Source organism: Leptonychotes weddellii, chromosome 2 (assembly GCF_054177405.1).
Source record: "Leptonychotes weddellii isolate Sample4059 chromosome 2, ASM5417740v2, whole genome shotgun sequence".
NCBI classification, from domain to species: domain Eukaryota; kingdom Metazoa; phylum Chordata; class Mammalia; order Carnivora; family Phocidae; genus Leptonychotes; species Leptonychotes weddellii.
In genome coordinates this window covers 63,555,200-63,578,484 of record NC_138370.1, presented here as the reverse complement: position 1 = coordinate 63,578,484, position 23,285 = coordinate 63,555,200, and the positions used below count along the sequence as shown (strand labels likewise).

The following is a 23,285-nucleotide window of genomic DNA, read 5'->3' as shown; positions in this document are numbered from 1 at the left end:
TATTAGATACCCATCTTATGTGGTCTTCTAATTTGCCTCTTTGACTCCAGCACTTAAGGCAGCCCTTAAATTAGAAGCCCAAGGCCTCTACCTTTTGAAAAACACCCAGAGCAAAAACTGGCTTTAGCCCATTCTTAGCTCACAGGGTCTCTTGTTTTAGCCACTGTGGATGTCTTTCTTGTCATGTAAGCACTATGGCTGAATCAGTAAATTTATCTACCTATCTGTATCTTTACTTTCTCTGGCATTTTGGTTGCTTCATTTGAGACAGTTTTCACAGTACGTATTTGGTATTCCACATTACTGCCAGGAACAAAAGTCATAATTAATTCCTTGCAAGGAGACCTTGCATGATTTTACAAAGAATATAATATTTAGAGTACTAAAGTACTATTAGGTGGCACTCTAAAAGTAGCTAATTAAAGAAATAAAGACATGTGAGATGTGTGGTTTTGCTGGGCTTAAAACTGAATTGTAGGGTACAAAATTACTAGAAATGAAAGCGATGGACTAGAAGATGAGGCTCAAGACACACAGGATCCAACTCTTGAGAACTCTGTATGCCATGATAAGGGAGATGAATGTGAGACTGGCAGTCACCAAAGGGCTATAAGCAGAGAGCTGATATGGTCATATCTATGCATCAAAAAGATTATTCTGACAGAAATGAAAGAGAGCAATTGGAAGAGACAAAGCAGAGCCTTGCTATTCAAAATCTGGTCTTCCACCAGCAGTGTACTGTCATCACCTGCGAGCTTGTTAGAAATACAAAATCTCATGCCCCACTCCAGATCTACCTAATTAGAATCTACATTTTTAACAAGAACCCTAGCGATACATCTGGGAAGTCAACTGATGTCAAAACAATGATCTGCAAAGCCAGTGAACATTAGCTTTATTTTAAATTTCAAGAAAAAAGTCTTAATTATTCTGAAGTACATGACATTTATTTGATGTTCAATGTTGCTTTATTTGCCTAATAACAAGCTATTGACATCATAGATCCTTAATAGGTTTAAATTTGTTAGGTTTACATTTGAGGTTTTGATACTACAGACTTATGATATGTAGTGATTATTTAGTTGTGACATAAATTTGAACCCACTAACATGTTGCTAAGAACAAAACATTTAGTGAACAGCAGTAGACTATTCAGAATCAAAGTAGCTTTTTATTTTTCCACTCATTGTTACACACGTGGTAACTCTCTAGGAGGATTAAAAAAAAAAAAAAGTAGAGGGGTTGGGGAGAACCCTTCTGTTTAGTGACAGAAATAAAAAGGTCTAAGAACCTGATGCTTTTAATTAAAAATTATCATAAGAAATGGAGAGAGTTCTAAGCTATAAAGCTATTCTGCATTTTGGATGTTTAACGTCTCTAGCTACATTCCTATTTAATGTCAAGTACATAATATATTTGAACCACTTTATTAAATTTAATAAATATTATACTAGTTAAAATTTTAGAAGAATGCTTTTTTTTAAAAAGTCTTATTCTCAAAGTAAGTTGCATCAAAATCACTGGGTTTGGGGGGGGCCTTAAATGAAGAAACTTGAGACCTCGTCTAGATCCACTGAATCCCAATCTGCATTTTTAATAAGCAGCTTCCAAGTAATTCTGTGAGCATACAAGTTGTTTTTTTTCCTTCATTTATTGACCTTTTATTTGAATAGAAAACTTATACTAAAAAGTGCCAGCACCAGATCAAAAAATAGAACATTCTGATAACCCTTGAACCCCTCTAGTGACTCTAGAAACTAGCCCTCTCTTCTAGAAATTAGAATATACAATGGGGAAAGGACACTCTCTTCACTTAAATGGTGCTGGGAAAACTGAACAGCCATATGAAAAAGAATGAAACTAGAACCCTATCTTACATCATACACAAAAATCAATTCAAAATGGATTAAAGACTTAAATGTAGATCTGAAACCATAAAACTCCTAGAAGAAAACATAAAGGGTAAGCTCCCTGATACAGGTCTTGACAATGATTTTTTTGGATTTGACACCAAAAGCAAAGGCAACAAAATAAAAAACAAGTGGGACAGCAACAAACTGAAAAGCTTCTGCACAGGAAAGGAAATCATCAACAAAGGAAAAGGCAACTTATAAAATGAGAGAAAATATTTGCAAATTATATAAATCTGATAAGGAGTTATAATATCTAAAATATATAAAGAAGTCCTACAACGCAATAGCAAAAAAATAATCTGGTTAGAATATGGGAAGAGTAATGGAACTTCAAAAGAAGACAAATGGCCAACAAGTACATGAAAAGGTGCTCTATTCATGATCATCAGGGCAATGCAAATCACAACCACAATGAGATATCACCTCACACCTGTTAGAATGGCTATCATCAAAAGACAAGTGACAACAAGTATTGGGGAGGATGTGGAAAAAGGGAACCATTGTGCACTGTTGGTAGAAATGCAAACTGGCACAGCCACTATGGAAAACAGTATGGAGGTTCCTCAAAATATTAAAAATAGAATTACTCTATGACTCAGCAATCCCACTTATGGGTATATAACCAAAGGAAATGAAAACAGGATATCAAAAAGATATGTGCACTCCCATATTCACTGCAGCATTATTCACAATAGCCAAGATATAAAAACAACTTAGTGTCCATCAATGGATGAACACACACTTGCATGTGCAGGCACACGTATATGTAAGCACGCACACACACACACACACACATGCACAATGGAATATTATTCAGCCATGAGAAAAAGAGGAAATCCTGCCATTTGCAAACAACATGGATGGATCTTGAGGGCATTATGCTAACTGAAATAAGCCAGAGAAAGACAAATACTGCATGGTATCTCTTATATGTGAAAACTTAAAAAAGAAAAAAAAAAAAAGTCAAATTCATAGAAACAGAGCAGAAAAGTGGTTGCCAGTGGCTAGGGGTGGGAGAAATAGGGAGAAGTTGGTATAAGCTTTCAGCTATTAGATTAATAATGTCTGAGGACTCAATGTAGAACATGATGACTATAGCTGATAACATTATTATATAATTGAAATTTGCTAAAAGAGTAGAACTTAAATGTTCTCAGACACATACAAAAGAAGTATGTGGGGTTATGGATGTGTTAATTATCTTTCACAATGTATACATATATAAAATCACCACAATGTACACTTTAAATATCCTATAATTTTATATGTCGATTACACCTTAATAAAGCTGAAAGCTTTAAAAAAAAAAAAAATTCTGATACCCCAGAACCCCCTATAGTGACTACTTCTAGAAACTAGCTCTTCACCCACAAAGGTAACCACCATAACTTTTAACATCATGGATCAATTTTGCCTGCTTCTGAACTCTATATAAATGAAATAATGAGTTTATACTCTGAATCTGTTTGGAGGTTTGTTTGCTCAGCATTGTGTCTTTAAAATTTGTTTACATTGTTTATCTGTAATTGATTCATTTTCATTCTCATTCCTGTATAGTTTCTATTGTATAAAAATACCAAGAGTAAAAATACCATTTATATGCTCTACCTCTGATGGACATTTGTATACCACCATATTTGTAGGTGAACCATAATGCTATTATACATTAGTTAGAAAAATCGGGGCACCTGGGTGGCTCAGTTGGTTAAACGTATGCTTTCAGCTAAGGTCAGGATCCTGGGGTCCTGGGATCAAGCCCCACATCGGGCTCCTTGCTCAGCGAGGAGTCTGCTTCTCCCTCTCCCTCTGCCCCTCCTCCCCACCCGGGCTCTCTCTCTCTCTAATAAATAAATAAAATCTGAAAAAAGAAAGAAGGAAGGAAGGAAAGAAGGAAGGAAGGAAGGATCTGTACTCTTGATATATTTGGCAAGTTTTTGTTTTTCCAATCTAAAATTTCAAAAATTACCATTGTTTAATTACCACTGACAATTTATAGGGTTTCAGCTTTCAAATACAGTTCTGAAAGTTCGATTAGAGTATACTGGAGTAATAGAGCATTACTCCCTTTCCTAAATGAACTATAGCACTAAGAAATCAAGTAACAAGGGGAAGCATTTCTATATAAAACTATTTGTTAGTAATGAAAAAGAAACAAGAGAATCAGAACATCATCATTTTGCAACTGTCAGTAAATGAATGGATGGAAGCACCAAATATCAGTAGCTGCTAACATCACAAGAGGAGGGATGCCAGACGCTAGGTGACTTCTAATGAAATAACATACTACCCACTAGACAGAGGGGTCAAACCAAGTCTAATAAAGCCTCTAGATCCAGCTGCCAGCTTGAGGAAATAAAAAGGACAGATGAATGTGCTGAACTGCACTATATGTATATAATCAGTCAAATCTAGACTATGAAAACAGGTCAAACATAAATTTTAAGAGAAAGAAAGGTATGGAAAATAAATCTGTAGATAAAGGACTTAAAAGAAATAGCAACTGTTTTTAAAATGGTCAAGACTGAACAATAGTATCTAGGGAGACACATTTGGGTGACAGAATTACAAACGCAAGGAAATGATTACTGATAAGAGTAATTTAGAGGAAGGGAGTTCCTTAAAGAAGGGAATATGACTGCCTCAGGGCACAAAGAGAAGCATCTGGCATAGCTGGCAAACTTCTATGCGTTGAGAGCTGTGTGGTAGTTACAAAAATGTATTATCTTAATACACTAAAGTTTATGTTTATTTTATAGAGTCTTCTATATCTATATTTTACAATCTTAAAAGTTGAGATTATAGATAAAATTTGCTAATCTAATAAGAACTCCCCTACAGAATAATCAGGAATGGGCCGGTGTCACCTGGGTCATTTCCAACAATCATTTTCATTCCAAACTGTCACAGTAAGTATGATCTCAAAATAAAGCAGAAGGAGATACAGAATTTGACAAAGTATCTTAAAATGCCTGATGCCTGTCTTGATGATTCTAATAGAAACTATTCAGGACAATATTCAGACTCATTGGTCCTGCTGCAACAAAACAGCTGCCAAATTTCACAAATTCAACAAATTTGGGACTGGAACACATAGTTTGAAGCCAATTAATTTACTTTAAGACACCTCTTCACTCCAATATTCCACAAGCAGTGTGCAAAACAGTAATTCACTGGTGCAGTTGAGCAACAAGCCACAGCTGCCAGATCACTTGGCTTTTTGGATTTCTTCTAATGCCAAAGAGACCATAAAAATTCAAACTATAAGGTGCTAGGATATCACTTTTACTATGTAAATATAAGACTTTAATTTCTCTTTAAAAATTAAGTATGTGTGTGTGAAAAAATACTAAGCCATAATCACCTTATTTCTTAAAAAGTCACCTCAATTTCAATCAGTAATTTGAGGAAATTTTTGGTGTCTCATTTTAGAGTTACAAAGTCCAATCACATTTTTCCGAAATTTGAACCTCCTGATTACATTAAAACATAGTTATATAGACATTCTTTTGAGGTATATGCTCTACTTTTTCCTACCATTCTAAACAAAGTTTAATCAAGAAATTACAATGAATTACCAACTATATGCTAAGCAATGAAGCAGATACATGACATGTACAAAAACAACAATCATACCCTTAAGAAAGCTTGAAGACTAGTTGGATATAAGTTAGTACTTTGTATTATCAAAAAATTACTTGATTTTGTGTTATGCTCTGGATACATAAAAGTTCCAAGAAGGAAGAAGTCTTATGTAACCAGAAACAGAACACAGCTCTGCACATGAAAGACAATAAATACTAATGGAAGGAACAAATGAATGAACAAAAAGAATTGGTGCAGAATTTAAGTAGGGCCCTCAACAACTATCAACACAAAATTTGTTCCCTGACAAAAGAAGAGTCCTAAAATCTGAATATGCACCTACAATATTTCATAGATTCTAACAGGCACACATTTTCTTCATATTTTAGCTTCTCAGAAATTGATGGCATGCCATCATTTAAATAGCAGTATTTTTTTCTTTTCTAGTAGTTAAAATAATTATGTACCCCAAGCTTCTCAGATTTGATCAAACATATCTACTAAGCAGAAATATGTCTTAGTATATAAAATGATTCCAAAAGTAATCACTTACTACATGCAAATTTGGATATCTAATCTCAATATTTGTAAGTAACAGTTCAAAAACTTAATGGAAGCCAGACACCTTGCAATGTCAAATCCTGAGTTCTGATTCTTAAAATTTCAAAACATAAAAGAACATAATTACAACCACTACAAACTCATACAACACATCTTCCATAAAATCCCTTGCACAGTCTCTAACATTACTGCAAAACTTAGTGTGAGGTAAAAAAACAGCAGGTAATATAAATAAATCTCAGTTACAGAAATACTGAAGATAGTCCTTCTTTCTTACACAAAGAGGTAGCAAGCTGGGAAAAAGAAAATCATCTGTTGCTATATTTTTATCTATAAGTAGGTGGATAATAAGCACCGAAAAATTAGAAATTTTACTGAAAAACAAATAGAAAGGGGTTAATTTTGTATTAACCAAGTTAATTTCATATTCATTTATAAGCTACGCTAAAGAAAAACTAATTTCATCAACATAAGGCAGGAGTATAAGACAAGCAACCTGGTATATTTTATTTTGACTGGAGGAGACGCCATGTTTTTTTATAAAATAAACAATGAATCTGCCAATGCCTAAGTACTCTCACTTAGCTGGGGAAACGTTTTATCATCTGCTAGAAAAGTGCAAACTGGCAAGAATTAAACTGCTGACACAACCTTAAGCACAGCACCCTTCACTTGAAAGCAGCGCGACTCTAATCAGAGCAAAAACTTACTATCGAGCAAAGAGCTTCCCTACCAATGTTTTATCATCACTATATCAATATCTGAGTAGAAAAGAATATGAACAAGTGAAACATGTTCATCAATTAAGGTAAGAATAAACCTTAAATCAGGAGAAGCTGCATGTGTGTGTGTACCCATGAGTATGTGTATATATCTTTATAGCTCTATTTCTGAACCTATACATGGGTTTTGTTTCGCTTTTGCTTTTCTCCATATAAAACTAAAGATTAGAATTACGGTTTTCAGTGAATCTGACTTTTGCCACATACAGAGGTAACCTTGGGCAAGTCACTTAATCTTGCAGTCTCAAGTTTCATTACTAAAAAAGGAAGTAACATTTGTTGAGTATCAGCTATTGCCAATCACTGCACTCGATGTTTTATATATATTTCTTAATCTTCAAAAGAATCTTACCAGGTAATTAGTATTAGTCTCACATAACCCAAACTCAGTCCCCTAAATGTGACTCAACCACAAGTCCGCTTCACTCCAAAGTTTCCTTTCTTTACCACATGGTAATGATAATGCCTAAATTAATACCTAAACTACTCAGAATATAGAATAACAAACTATAGAAATGATCCCTGAAAGAATATAGAATAATTCTGACAAAAAGATAACATAATATACATGGCCTATTTTAAAACAAAAAGCTATACAAGTGTAAGGGACAAACAGTACTCTACTGATAAAGCCATTCCATCACATTACTCCCTTCCCTACGTGGCAGAAATGCTTTGCACTTACTAATAGCACAGGGAAAAAAAATATAAACATGAATGTGCACAAGTACAAATTCAATACATGAAGCATTAATGACAAAACAATGGGACTAGAGACTATAGTCTACTTTTCTACAGAACGCATTTCTGTAGCGGAAATTCATTCATTTGTTCTTCATTAGTGGATGAGGTCAGTATAATGTGAAAGTCACATTGGCCCACAAAGAATTTTCTCCAACACAGTAATGTTTTAGAGTCATTAGGGATGAGCTTTCTCAGAGAGAGAGCTTTAGCAGTATATGATGACCTTAAGAGAAAAAAAAAACACAAACCTAAAACTAAAACTCCTGTAGAAGAGGGCAAGTAGAGACTGGTTAATGGCTTCAAGAACTGCAAGGCTTTCCACAAATCTAAGAGTACAGATACAGAAGCCATAAAAGTATTCCCCCCCCCTTTTTTTCCCTTAAAAAAAGGGGGGGGGGAGGGCAGTAAAGAGGACTGATAAAAAAAAGTCTACATCCTGGGTCAGAATTTTAATTTTGACCATTTATCTTAAGTAAAATTGAATGCTCTCATGGACCTGTATCTCAAAGGAGAAGGCATAAATTCTAGGACTCAGAATTAAGTAACTGACATCAGGTAAATCTTCAGCTGTATTATTTTTTATCAGAATTGTTACCAGTTTTGTTAGTACACAGATTACAAAGTTGCATAGGTTTCTGAGAGGCTTGTCTCTATTTTTAGGGTCTAATTTTGCAGAAGTCTAGTTTTTTTCCAGAGGTACATATATTGCTTTATAACAGAACTGCCTGTATTATGGTATTTAAAGAATCCCAGTTTCACCACTTGCTTTATTTAGACCAAGCCTAACTTCAGTATTTGCTGTTATGGGATAAAACCAATTTGCACTAACAGGTTACACTTTATTGCTACTAAAAAGTTTAAGAATTACTTTGTCAGACCAAAATATTGCCCATTTTTATTTCTGCTTTAAATAACACTAATAAAGGGTTGGAGTTAAATATCTGCAACGAATACAAATTAGTAATAACATTTTAAAATACTCAAAGGTAGAAGACCTCAAAAATTATGCTAAATTAAATTAAAATTCTAGTACATACTATGTATTAAAAATAATATTTTGAGTCAGTTTTTTCAATTTTATAATAATGTCACAAGGAGGATGACATTCATTACAATAATAATACAGGTTTTTCCCTTAGGAGTGATCTTTTCAGTTTACAGCACAACACACACATTTGAATTATTTTCTTTATGAAACTGTCAAAGTATTAAGGAGAAAACAATATATGCCCACCTTGTTGATCAAAGAGAACATTTCTTTTTTTTATTTTTTTTAAGATTTTATTTATTTATTTGAGAGAGAGAATGAGAATGAGAGAGAGCACATGAGAGGGGGAGGGTCAGAGGGAGAAGCAGACTCCCTGCCAAGCAGGGAGCCCGATGCGGGACTCGATCCTGGGACACCAGGATCATAACCTGAGCCGAAGGCAGTTGCTTAACCAACTGAGCCACCCAGGCACCCCAAAGAGAACATTTCTTTACTAAGTTGAACAACAACAAAAACTGACGTTAGCATTTAAATATCTGTCTGCAACATGTGTCTAAAACATTTCTAACAATTTAAGAATGCCAAATCCTAACCAAAATTTAATTCTGGTAATAAGTTATTAAAAATCAAAAGCTCTTAAATTTTGTTACCTGACATTTTGTTTTACATTAAGAATATTTTTAAAATTTTATTTTAATTCCAGTGTAGTTAACATACAGTGTTACATTAATTTCAGGTATACAATATAGTGATTCAACAATTCCATAGATTGCTCAGTGGTCAACAAAATAAGCATACTCTTAATCCCCTTCACCTATTTCACCCATCCCCCCACCTACCTCCCCTCTGGTAACTACCAGTTTGTTCTCTATAGTTAAAAGAGTCTGGTTTTTTGTCTGTCCCTTTTATTTTGTTCATTTGTTTTGTTTCTTAAATTCTACATATGAACAAAATCACATAATATTTGTCTTTCTCTGACTTATTTCACTTAGCATTATACCCTCTAGATCATACCATGTTGTTGCAAATGGCAAGATTGCATTCTTTTTTGCAGCTGAGTAATATTCCATTGTATAAATATATCACTTTTTTTTTAAGATTTTATTTATTTATTTGACACAGAGAGAGAGAGAGAGAGATCGCAAGTAGGCAGACAGGCAGGCAGAGGGAGAGGGAGAAGCAGGCTCCCTGCTGAGCACAGAGCCCAATGTGGGGCTCCATCCCAGGACGCTGGGATCATGACCTGAGCCGAAGGCAGACGTTTAACCGACTGAGCCACCCAGGCGCCCCTATACCACATCTTCTTTATCCATTCATTGATCAATAGACACTTGGTACATTAGGAATTTCAATGTACTTTTTATGATGCTCTGAAATAGATGCATCCTGAAGGATCAAATCACTTAAATTAGAAAGAGGAGAACATGCTTACCACTTTAAAAATGGGAGGAAAAGGTATAAGAGTTAGTGGAAAGGGGAAGAAAATGGTATCTTGAACAGAACAAGTATACCAATCTGGTAAACCAATGCAATCTAAGCATCCCCCCCACCACCCTAAATCATATCCTATCTACTTTATACTAAATGTCAGTTGGACCTTGACCATTCATACCACCTTCTAGTCTTTCTGCCATTTCATATTTATTGCTGTAACACTCTGAATCAAATTATGGCTCAGGGATTATCAAAAGGTCAATAATTGCTCTAAGTTTAGATGATTTGCTTTCAAAAACTTTCACTATGGAACATATTCCTCTATGCAAAGTTTTTAAGATATAAGTAGAAAAATTATCTTTCCTACTCAAAAAAAAAAAAAAACAAGAACATTTTCCACTGTGATCAAAAAGAAGTATCAAAACTAAACTGTCCTACATAAAATAAAATGTTTACTGAACAACTAGAATTTATACTGCTAAATGAGCATTTTACTATGCTTATCGAGAACACTGAAGCTTTCAGAGCTGTGCTCTTGTCAATTTTCAACACATCTCATACCCAATGGTTTTGTTCCTTTGCCCCTTTCTTCTCTTCTGACTCTGAAGAAAAAAAAAAGTGATCGCTATCATTTTCAAGACTAATACAACCAGTCCTTCTGATCTTGTATACCCCTACACTTCCTCCAGAAACTTGCTCATCCCCCTCCAGCTTAAAGGTTCAATTTCTTTAATCTCATCCTTGCTTCCCCTTCCATGAACAATCACAGTATATGCATTAAGTTTTTGGATGCAAAACAATGTACATAAGTGAAGCCTTATAAATAGGAAGGGAGTCACTTCAACTATATAGATTTGAAAAAAAAATAAAATTCAGTTTTCTTTTCAATTCACTCTTCAATAGCTCTAGTCATAGAATGAAAATAGAGGAAACAAAAGTCAGTATCATAAAATATGTAATGAGCAAAGGTAATGATTTCTCACCTTTATTTCTCAATAACCTAGGATGTCTCTGATATGCCAAACTATCTAAAAACTATCCCAGGGCGCCTGGGTGGCTCAGTTGGTTAAGCGACTGCCTTCGGCTCAGGTCATGATCCTGGAGTCCCGGGATCGAGTCCCGCATCGGGCTACCTGCTCAGCAGGGAGTCTGCTTCTCCCTCTCCTGCTCGCCCCTCTTGTGCTCTCTCTCTCACTCTCTCTCTCAAATAAATAAATAAAATCTTAAAAAAAAATAAAAAAAATAAATAAAAACTATCCCAGATATTATTCTAAGAAATGAATTTTAAAAGGCACTCTTGGGGCACCTGGGTGGCTCAATTAGTTGAGCATCAGACTCTTGATTTTGGTTCAGGTCATGGTCTCAAGGTTGTGAGGTCAGGCCCTGTGTAGGACTCCAAAGCTCAGTGGGCAGTGTGCCTGGGATTCTTTTGCCCCTCCACCCCCCACCCGGTGCGCAAATGCACAAGCGCACTCTCAGCTCTCTCTCTCTCAAATAAATAAATCTTTTTTTAAAAAGGCACTCTTTAGAAGATGGACTGCTATGACTTTCAACAACTAGTCAACTCCAAAATTTAGGAGTTAACTTCCTTCCTATATAGAGAAATAGGCATAATAGGTTGCAAACCTTTTCCTATGTTTAGTTTTTCATTTAGAAATTAAACTAATCTGTTTCGGTTTTTTATTGAGAGAGGGAGAGTGCATGCCCACATGGCAGGGGAGAGGGGTAGAGGAAGAGGGAGAGGGAGAGAATCTTAAGCAGGCTCAACTCCCAGCAGAGAGCCCAACACGGGCTCCATTTCATGACCCTGAGATCATAACCTGAGCCAAAATAAAGAGTCCTATGCTTAACCAACTGAGCCACCCAGGCAACGCTAAACTAATCTGTTTCTTAAACATTATCTTCAAAAGGTTAACACTATGATTTTTATTTACTATTAATCTCAGGGTAAAGAATAAGATTTTCTTCCTACATACTATAATCTCAATCAGAATTCTGAGACTTTTCCTCCAAAGTCTGTGACTGTATATGTTTATAACTTAAATATACTGGTAAAAACACATGTATATATATATATAAAATTAAGAAACTTATAAATGTGGAAGCATGAAAGAAACAGGATATATTTGTCACGTAACTTTTCTATCACTTTCTTCTTCCAGCTTGAAATAACTTATTTTCTTGATTATTCCCACAAAATCTAAGTCATGTCCAATCCTATCCCTAGATACAAAAAGATATCACTTATTATATGTAAATTATAACTGTTACATTAATCTAACAGCATCTTGATCCACTGACAATGCTCCATTACAGACTACTTTCTATAAACCCCTTATAGGGGCCAGACCATAACTACTCATGTCAATTTGTACATGATAAACATGTAGTTCTGATTTAAAGAGACAGGACAAATTTTACTATAAAGCCCAGAGTAATGATTTTAACTGGCAAAGAACATGGGGATAATTTCTAGGAAATCCAGGAATAAAATCTATGGCCTTTTTGACCCAATTCACTTTTACAACCTGTTTCTCCTTTGATGCATTCCCTTTGCAATTCCTACTTTTCTTTTCTGGGCTCTTCCATTGCCTAATTCATATTGCAGTTTAGTAACTATGAAACTCTCCTTCTCTCAGGCCTTACCCTCTTTTTGCTAAAATGCTACTGCTTTTAGGTTTCTGACTTCTCCTTTCTCATTCTACATACTCTCTTCAAGCTACTATATGTACTCTCATTGTTTCAATTGCCACCTGTAGTGATGATTCTCCAACTTCAATGAAATTAAAGAACACTTATGGGGGGGGAAGTGCTTATTAATATTAATACTCACATTCCCAGGACCTATGACAAGAATAAAATCTGTGGCTCCTTCTAAATTCACTTCTTCTAAGGTAGGTTCCCAAGTACCTCTTACCACTACCCTCAAGCAGAATTAATTAACAACTTTATGCTCCAACAGCTTCTATTCCATACCTATGTTCTGAAATACCTTATTAAACTCTTGTTGTCTGCCTTTCCCATTAGGACTGTAAACTCCCAGAAGGCAATTTTGGGCTTTTCCTTCTTAGGATTTCCAGTGATTTGCACAAGAAACTACCTATTAGCAGGCTATCAGTAAATGTCAGAAATCATACATGTACTATCCAGATGAGAGGATAAAAAGTGACTGAATAAAAACAATAAATAATTATTCATTATCTATTTTGCTCCACTCTTTGACAGTCTGAATTATACTACAGTTTTCCTTGTTTCCCATTTATGAACACATACATACATTTCAGATGGACCTGGATAATATCAAAGATAAGAACAAGGGTTTTGAAGTAAGAATTACTGAAGTAAAAACCCAGATCTGCCTGCTACTTAATATGATTTCAGGTAAGCATATAACGGTCTCAATTCTAAAATGGAGCTTATACTTAATGAACAGGTTTTAGGTAAGAATTAAAAGAGGTAACAAACATAAACCATCCAATATTTGTCATTTGCTGATAATCAAAACATGGTAGATATTATTCTTATTAAGCCATAATCTTAAAAGCAAACCACTGGGGCGCCTAGGTGGTGGAGTCAGTTAAGCGTCTGACTTTTGGTTTCGACTCAGGTTGTGATCTCAGGGTTGTGAGATCGAGCCCTGCATTGGGCTCCACGCTCAGGGTGCAGTCTGCTTGGAACACACTCTCTCTCTCGCTCAAATAAATAAATAAATCTTAAAAAACACTGATAACACTTTCGATACTTCCTTTCCTCCTATTCACTCAACACATTGAAAAAAGCTTTCATGTACACCACTCCAGTGATACTTATATCAATGATTAATTTGTTAATCCACCATTTAACATTTCAATATATATGAAATTTAGACACATCCTTTACTAAATCTCAAATGATATGAACATCATTATGTTCATGTTACCAGTGTTCACAGAAGGTTGTTTTTCTTTTCTTTGCCAGGGGGTGGGGTGGGGGGGCTGGTGTAACAAACTTCTTACTTATTACCTATTGAATAAAAGATTACAAACACTAGTTTTTAAGTTGTATTACAGTCTTCCATAGTTAATGTTTTAAAAGTATCTGAATTCAGAATAAAATGCAGAATGATATTGGTAATATTTACATCTTTCAAGAAACACTAAGGGCAAGTATTTAAGTACACGAGAAGGAAAAGCTCTCTTCACATGATGGTTTGAATACCATATATAATGGCAACTTTATGCTCCATTCCTTCTGTAGCAAATTATTAACATTATTTAATCACTGTAAATGTTTTTGGGTATGACTGAAAGAAAAGGTATCTCTATCATGGCAAGAACATAGACATGGTTAAAGAACATAAATTAGGGAAGAATAGAGAACTCAGTGTTTTTAATATGTTATGTTCTGTACAAAACACTTTACGTACTAGATAGTGAGGTAGAGGAGTTGGTGAGAAAGGGAGAGAGGGGAGATCATTTTCTTTCCTATGCAAAGCCCCAAGCCAAACTTTAAAGTAGGCAAAGTCATGGGTACCTGAGTCTCACTGTTCTTTCTGCAATAGCAGTTCTATTCTGCTTTAAGCTTTAGTCCTACCCTTCTATATTTGTAATGAAATATTTGTTTAAAAGGTATAGAAGAAAGATGAAAACAATTACTAAAATGCAATCACTGAAAGTTCATAATCTTGGATGTTAAGTTTTTCATTTGCTATATTCTTAAACAGTACTTTAAAATAGCTAACTATATGTTTTCATCAATATCCTTTAAAACTGGTTCAACTAAGACTTCCGAAAACATCGTTACACCTATGAAACCACTAAAAGAGCAGAATACCAAAAAAGGATACAAAACAACTCTAACACAACTCACTAGTACAAGAATTTACCATAATACCACTACTGTAATTACAGCTAGAGTTTGAAACTGAGAACATTTACAAACATTAAGAATATTGTTTCATTTAGATGACACAGGATAGTTAACATAAATCCTATATTTTAGAGATGCTCTCATGATCAATACCAGAGTATGTTGATACATACGGTGATGCTGAGGTAGGCATAGGGAGCAGAAACTTTACATTTCCTTATACTCAAGGCTACTAGTACCAATGAACTTTTTATGAATTGATGAATGAAATAGCATATAATCTCTAAAATTTCATGGGGGGCACTCGAATTAACTATAAAATTACTGAGGCTACCCAAAACTTAAAGCAAAGAAAATTTTTTTTTAAACTTACTATTCTAATTTTAAAAATAAGCACTGCTGCTTTAAGTGGCTAGCAGCCTCACATCAACTCCAGGCTGCAATCACAACATCCATTAGAGTGCTCCACAGCTCAGAGCAAGCAAGCAAGTGGTTGTCAGTGCAGCTAGTAAATCACCTGATCCTATTACAAAATCAATTACTGCAGAGCATTTCCATTGCTACACAATCTGATGATGACAAAATGATATTGGATAGCTACTGCAAGGTCAAGAAAACTGCTAAGAACATCTTTAATTGGTCTTTTATTTTTAATCATCTGGTCCTAGTTATAAGGCATCCATTTTAATTGTATATTTTTATTTGAAATAAATCTATGTAGTTACCTTTGGTTGCCTGGGACATTCGATGGATAATCTCTGCAACTGGTCTGAGGTATGGCTACAAGAGAACAGATCGGAGCAGCAGGTCGAACGGCTCAACCTCTTCATTAAAGAAGAAATAATGCTGCAGCCACAGCCACACATTGAGACTTGTTCATTAGATGAGAACTTAACTTAAAAAATCAGAACTGGTAATGTCCCATGTACACTCAAAATTGGCTAACTGCCTCATTCTGCAGCTCTCTGGCTGAAAGAAACACTGTTAAAAAAGAATAAAACATCAGCTTCCCTACAGAAGATACCCAGACACAAACTCATTGCCAAGAAAAAGTCAATATTAAAAACAGAAGTCTCCTGGCTACTCTTTAGAAATAAGGTAAGGTGCTTTAATATTTCAAACTGTTTTATATTAAAGCCCAAGTACTTAACAAAGGAGCACACTCGAGATATTATACCCCAAAATTATACTAACCACTCTTTCTGTCCTCCATCAGTTTAGATCTGTTTGCCTACTCCTTCAGCTCAGCCTATCCAACCTGTTCCCTCTGTAAATGCACACTATTTCAACAACCAACTGGAATGAGCCCCACCCCTCCCTGTCCCCACACACACTGTTCAAGAACTGCTCAATATCTGGAAAAGAACGGCTGCTGCATTGCTTTGAGAAACAACAGGGAGCAAATTACTGGACGGATTCTTTAACTTACCAATCAGAACCGCTGACCTTTTATGACTCCTCGATTCAAGAAGCCTGCCAAACACTCACAGTAAGAATAATCTACTGATTTTACTTCTATGCTAGAGATTTACAGAATTGCTTTTTACCTTATTATTCAATCTAAAATACAAAACGTAAGTGTATGTATTTTTTAAAACAAAATTTAGACAGTAGCTGAAAAAAACCTTTCAGTATTGCCGGGAGGGCAGGACGGTGGTTGATATGCAAAGTAAAAAATTCCCTCTGACTATTGTACTTAAACTTGAGAAATACAGAGCGGGGGAAAAAATTCTACAGCAAAAATAGGGGTGTAGGTAGTGATGGAATAAATAAGCAAGATAACCCAAGGAGACCCCTGCTATCATAAATGTTAGAAGAGTTTTAATAAGAAAAGGGCATGTGGCTACAGATAGGTATGGACAATATGGGGGGTGGGTATCAAAAACCTGATTGTTTTGATATTCAATCTTCTCTCACTGGGTTATTTGCATCTCATTAAATAGATGCAAAACCCACAAACCACCCTGATAACATAAGCAATCGTATTAGATATGTCAGCCATACTACAGTATCTTTTATACTTAAGCATTATTTTTTGCCAATAATGTGTAAAGATATTTATTTAAACCATGTAATTATAATTCACATTATAATTTCCAGGATAAGAAAGGGTCACCTTAATACAAATACTTTATAGTCTTCCCAAATAATCATACTTCAAATAACGTAACTTAATGAACATTCATAGATCAATGATTATCAATCTGTTAGCACCTTTCTTGAGGACGATAGCCTAAAAACTAAATGTAATAAGAAACACCTTGAATGAAAATGTATATTTTTAAAACTTCCTGTTTTCTGTAGCATTGAAAGGTTCCTTATTTGTGTATGCCTCATGCTCAATTTCGTTCTTGATTTAAAGCTAAAAAGAGCCAGTATTGCATTGCCTCTTCCTTCACCTTGCACTGCCCTTTTGATATTCATGTTATACTTAAATCAATTTCCAAAATGTCTAAAAACAGACATGCATTTCACATTGAATTTTTTAAAAAATCTTTTGTAGATAAAGGCTATGGAAACAAACAAGCAAAAATAATGCAGTAACCTTTTACTCGCCTGCTGGAGGTACTATCTGCTGCATAGAATTTTAAATCCTCATCTGCAGATGCAATTGAGCTGGTATTGCCAAGAATTCTGCTTTTCCTGTGCTGCTGCGATACAGCTATTCATCAAAAGAACACATTATGTGAAAAACGTTAAGTACTATCAGTTTAAGTTTCTTATATGATTTAACAAAAGAACTTCTAAAATCTAGCTAAAGCTCTGCTCTGTCACATTTTCAGATGCATGTCAGACACGTTGGGGAAAAAGGTCTTACTGCTGCTGATGTACTCCTCCTAGCAAATGTGTGAGACTGGGAAGCTAAGAGAGGTATGAACAAATTAAAACATCATCCTAAGATAAAAACAATGTACCAAGCATTAAAACGACATATAATTTACATTGTCAACAAATGGATAGCATGCCCAAAATAACTTGAGATTTTTATTAGCTTTATAATTAACAAAAGCCTATAAGTAAATCATTGTGGCTAAGATTCTTACAGACAAGCATCAATAAAAATCCCTACCAAATGCATATTGCTATTAATGAGAGTAAGTTATTTTACTAGCTACTTAGCATTAATGTTATTTTTCTTAAAAAGCATTAAATAGAAGATCCGAAAGTGAAGCTTACTTATGAAGTGACTTGAGGTATAATGTTTCATCCCCCCACCAACACCCTCTGGATCTTATATCAGTTATAACTAAAACAGAATGTAAGCAATAAGGACTGTTCTCATTATCTATTATTTTTCCTTCCATGTCAGCTGATTTAATGTACTATTGATTCCTAGGTTACATACAGATGGAGGAAGAAAGCAAATCAACAAAGATATATAAAGCTTTAAAAACTATCAGAAAGAGAAACATAACAGTATTTAGATAAAAACACCATCTTTAATTGTCTAGCTATAAATATAGGTATAAAAGGTGGTGGAAATATTAATACTTGCTCACTAATGACAATTAAGCATCATGATGTTTTTAACAAACTAACTGAATTTTAAAGTATGCTTTCCCCCTTAACTGCAAGTAACTCTAAATACCAAAAGCTTTAAAGATTTTAACCTTTCTATTGAATTTCCACTTCTCTAAGAAATAAGGTGACCATTCTAATTACATGGTAGTCCAAAAGATATGAACTCCACAAATATAGCCCTGTAGGTCACGGCATCATTCCTTACTGCTCAAATTGTTATATATTAGTAAGCACAAGCTAACTTCAATAGTTCCCTTAAAGTAAAATGTATCAGACAGAAACTTACCAAACTGACACTACTACAGTATTTAAAACTACTCCTTCATTTAATACAGTGTACTGCCACATATAGCATCCCAGTGAGAAGTGATTCCAGCAGTTCTCAAAATATGGACCTTGGGGGTCCCTGAGCCTTTACATGAAGTCTGTGGGATCAAAATTATTTTCATAATACTAAGATGATATTTGTATTTTTCACTCTCAGTTTCTCATGAGTTTACACTGAACCTTTCCTCAGACCACATGGCATGTAGTACCATAACAGACTGAATGCAGAAGCAGATATAAGAATCCAACTGTCTTCCATTCAGCTAGACTTTATTTAAAGAAATAGAAATGTAAAACAATATCAGCTTTTTCATTAATTTTTTTGTTTCCAAAAAATTGTGATTTTCCCAAAAATAGGTTAATTGTGTGAACATGTAATTAGGTGTTATTTTTTAAGTGAATTTAATAAATGGTTTCAAAACTTCTCAGTTTTACTTTCTAACAGGGTAAATGCTGAGATATATAACCCAAATAAATCAAAGCTCTTTAAGAGCTTGATTTTTAAGAGTGTAAATGGGTACCAAGACTAGGAAAAAAATGAGAATTTGCTCACTAGAGTTTTTGCTTACATTTTTCCCTTATATCAAGGCTTACAGTTTTTGGTTATAAAAATGACTGCAGTAATTTTAAAAGCAGGGATTCTAAAAACATTCATTTTAGAAAAGCAAATATAAAATGTTTTGAATTTTCACAAATGTCACTTTTAATACTTAACTTTCAGTCATCTTAATTACTGGGTGTAATTATTACTGGCTGTGTTTCACAGTACTGTTTTGTTTTGTTTTGTTTTTTAAAGATTTTATTTATTTATTTGAGAGAAAGAGAATGAGAGACAGAGAGCATGAGAGGGAGGAGGGTCAGAGGGAGAAGCAGGCTCCCAAGGAGCAGGGAGCCCGATGTGGGACTCGATCCCGGGACTCCAGGATCATGACCTGAGCCGAAGGCAGCCGCCCAACCAACTGAGCCACCCAGGCGTCCCACAGTACTGTTAAAAACTATTTTTTTAAGTAGTAGATAACTGATAATGATGTCTATGCAACAAGATACTAAAATCTAGCTAGTAAACATATATACATTGAAAAAGAGACAAAATGAGTTGTTAGGAAAATGAAAATGTGAGATTATGTATTTTTAATATAAAAAGAAACCATAAGCTTCTAAAATTCATCATGCCTGTATAAAACCACTAGTTTTAAATAATTTTTTTCCTGAAAAGAAATATCTAAACTTGAAATAAAATACATCTCAAGAAGGGACTGCCATTCAGTAATAAAAAGATGATCATGGGGGAAAACCTCTCAAAACTATATGAAAGACAGAGAAATTACAGTACAATAACTTAATTACTTTAGAGTAATTCCTATTGCTGAGAATAGCTGAATGTTTGATACAGTAAGGCTTTACACTCAAACAGGGAAGAGAAGGCTTCTTATCTCCCCCCAAATTTTTGTGTGCTAGCCCACATTTGCCCCTGTAAATCCCACAGGGTTAATTTTGAAAGAGGTTCTCCTTGGTTTTGTCCTTGGCCAAACCCCATATCCTTATTAGCCTTCAAGAGCTCTGGTTCCTACTCCCTCAATCATTCAATGATGTACTAAGCACCTACTATGTGCTAGACAGGTATAGGGTAATGAAAATGAAGCAATGCAAAAAACAGATAAAAATCCTTCCTGCCTTCTTTGAACTTATAGTCCAGGTGGAGAAGACATGCAACAAGCAAAAATACCACAGCAGACAGTAGTAACTGCAAAGAAGAAGAGGGGAAGAAGAAGGAAGGATGAGGGGCACCTGGGTGGCTCAGTCGTTGGGCGTCTGCCTTCAGCTCGGGTCATGATCTCAGGGAGGATGAAATGTTCAAGGAAAGACTCATTCTCTTATTAGAAATACAAATTTTGGGGGGCGCCTGGGTGGCTCAGTCGGTTGGGTGGCTGCCTTTGGCTCAGGTCATGATCCCAGGGTCCTGGGATTGAGCCCCCCATCGGGCTCCCTGCTCAGCAGAGAGCCTGCTTCTCCCTTTCCCTCTGCCTGCCGCTCTGCCTACTTGTGCTATCTCTCTGTCAAATAAATAAATTAAAAAATATATATATAAATTTTTTAAGGATTTAAGAATATTTTCTAAATGTTGGGAGAGGAATAGTGGCAACAAAAATATGTGGTCAGTGGACACAAAAACTGAACTGTTTTAATGAAAATTTTCAATTATATATAAAAGAGAGAAAAGCCTAATGAATTCCTATATATCTACTCATCACCCATATTCAACAATTATTCAAGATATCACCAATATTGCTGTCTTTGTCTTTTTTTTGAGGTTTTTTTTTTTTCTTAAGATTTTGTTTATTTGACAGAGAGAGACACAGGGAGAGAGGGAACACAAGCAGCGGGAGTGGGAGAGGGAGAAGCAGGCTCCCCACTGAGCAGGGAGCCCGACGCGGGGCTTGATCCCAGGACCCTGGGATCACAACCTGAGCCGAAGGCAGACGCTTAATGACTGAGCCACCCAGGTGCCCCCCTTTGAGGTATTTTAAAGTAAATCCTAGACATAATGTCACTCCCTCTCCCACCCACCCACATCATATATATTTAAATAATTTATCCATTGCTTTATATAATCACAAAATCACTACATCACACTCATCAAATTAACAGTTTCCATAGTATTAATTAATAACAGTCATTATTTAAATTTCCAATATCATCTCAAAAATGTCTTTTCTAGGTAATGTGATCTAAAAAGAACCCAGGGGCTCCTGGGTGGCCTCAGTCAGTTAAGTGTCTGACTTTGGCTCAGGTCATGATCCCAGGGTCCTGGGATCAAGCCCCTCACTGGGTTCCCTACTCAACAGGGAGTCTGCTTCTCCCTCTGCCCCTCCCCCAGCTCATTCTCTCTCTCTCTCTCTTTCAAATAAATAAATAAATAAAAATCTTAAAAAAAAAAAAATCCAAACAAGAACTACTCTTTGTATGTGGCTGTTATGTTTCTTAGATCTCTTTTACTTGATAGTAACTCCCCATGTCCCTCTTTTTCATGCCACTGACGTGGAGAAACCACATTAGCTGTCCTGTATTCTGAAATTGTCTGTATGCTTCTTCAGTGTCACTTACTTTGTAACCCAATCTCTCCTACTTCCCACAAATAACTTCTCATAATGCCTATTCCAAATTCCAACCCCAACATAAATACTAGAGATACAGGTAGCAGACACAGGAGTCCTTCAAACTCCAGAGAATCAAACAGCAATTTAAGTCTACTGGTAATTTTTAACATTTGTTGAAATTAATCTGAAAAATTTAATATGGTGCAATAGCTCTGAAAAGACAGAAGAGGGAACTATACAATTAAGAATTCTACACTTAAGCAGCACTAAATTTTGTTTTAACTTTAAGCCCTGATTTTCAAGTTTACAATGGTTAAAAATATAGTGATGATAACCATTTTAGATATCCTCTTTCCGACAAACAAAAAGTCCTAGAACCTAAGAAAAAGATGTGGAAAAACAGGATAAAGACTGAATGCAGAGATATGTTTAAGTTGTAACACACTAATAAATAACCATTAACCAAAGCAACCCATTCAATTATTCTAACAAACAATGCACTGCCACTTTCTAAATAATTTTCTTCAATAAAAAGTATATCTAAATAAAACCAACATATGTGTTTTTAATAACCATTTCAGTTCAAAATAGTAAGTGTAAAAATATGTTTTCAAGAAGTTTTTTTAAAGGAAAATCCAGAAATAAAGATTTTACAGCAAATTACTTTTACATATCCATTTATTCAAAGGGAAACTTCAAAAAGACTTGAGTAATCATGGTATCTTAAGAATAAGTATATATAGTCTATGATGTTTCCTGGTTCGAAGGTAAAGGAAAAGGGTAGTGGTAACTTAGTTTCCAATGGATTTCTCTACCACTCCAGTCACCCCCAACCACATTGAAAAAGAGAGAGAGGGAGAGAGAGAGAGGGAGAGAGGGAGAGAGGGAGAGAGGGAGAGAGGGAGAGAGATACAGAGAAAGCTCAAGAAACTTTTAAAATTTGATGTTTAAAATAAACTTTCTAAGAAGAGTGATACAATGGTCAAAAATAAACTTTACTAGTGGTAAGGCACATTTACTTTCACCTTCTAAAAGAGTATCTAATAAATTATTGACTCGCCTTCTGACATTTTTAACTTTCAAAAGGTAAAAGAAATGTATCAACTTAGTCAACTAAAAAGAATGATCCGGATGTACATGATCCAACATAGCACAGAGACACTATTAGGAAAACAACACATCTGGGCTCTAGGTCAGACAGTTCTCAGTAGGCAATACTATCTTAAGCAAGCCATCATCTCATAAACATCCATTTGCTCATTTAAAAATGGCAGCATAGGGCGCCTGGGTGGCTCAGTTGGTTAAGCGACTGCCTTCGGCTCAGGTCATGATCCTGGAGTCCCGGGATCGAGTCCCGCATCGGGCTCCCTGCTCGGCAGGGAGTCTGCTTCTCCCTCTGACCCTCCCCCCTCTCATGTACTCACTCTCTCTCATTCTCTCTCTCTCAAATAAATAAAATCTTTAAAAAAAAAAAAATGGCAGCATA

The 23,285-nt window shown here is 35.3% G+C and overlaps 1 protein-coding gene and 1 long non-coding RNA gene across 2 annotated transcripts in view; one reads left to right on the top strand and one right to left on the bottom strand.

The window, feature by feature from the left end:
- The window catches only part of FBXW7 (F-box and WD repeat domain containing 7), a 219,414-nt gene that overhangs the window by 112,260 nt on the left and 83,869 nt on the right, over positions 1-23,285 (bottom strand). The window lies entirely within an intron of this gene.
- On the top strand, positions 16,253-20,462 carry LOC145720091 (uncharacterized). The gene is made up of 3 exons (XR_014142808.1): positions 16,253-16,341; positions 17,356-17,723; positions 20,393-20,462. It is a non-coding gene; the product is annotated as an uncharacterized LOC145720091 (long non-coding RNA).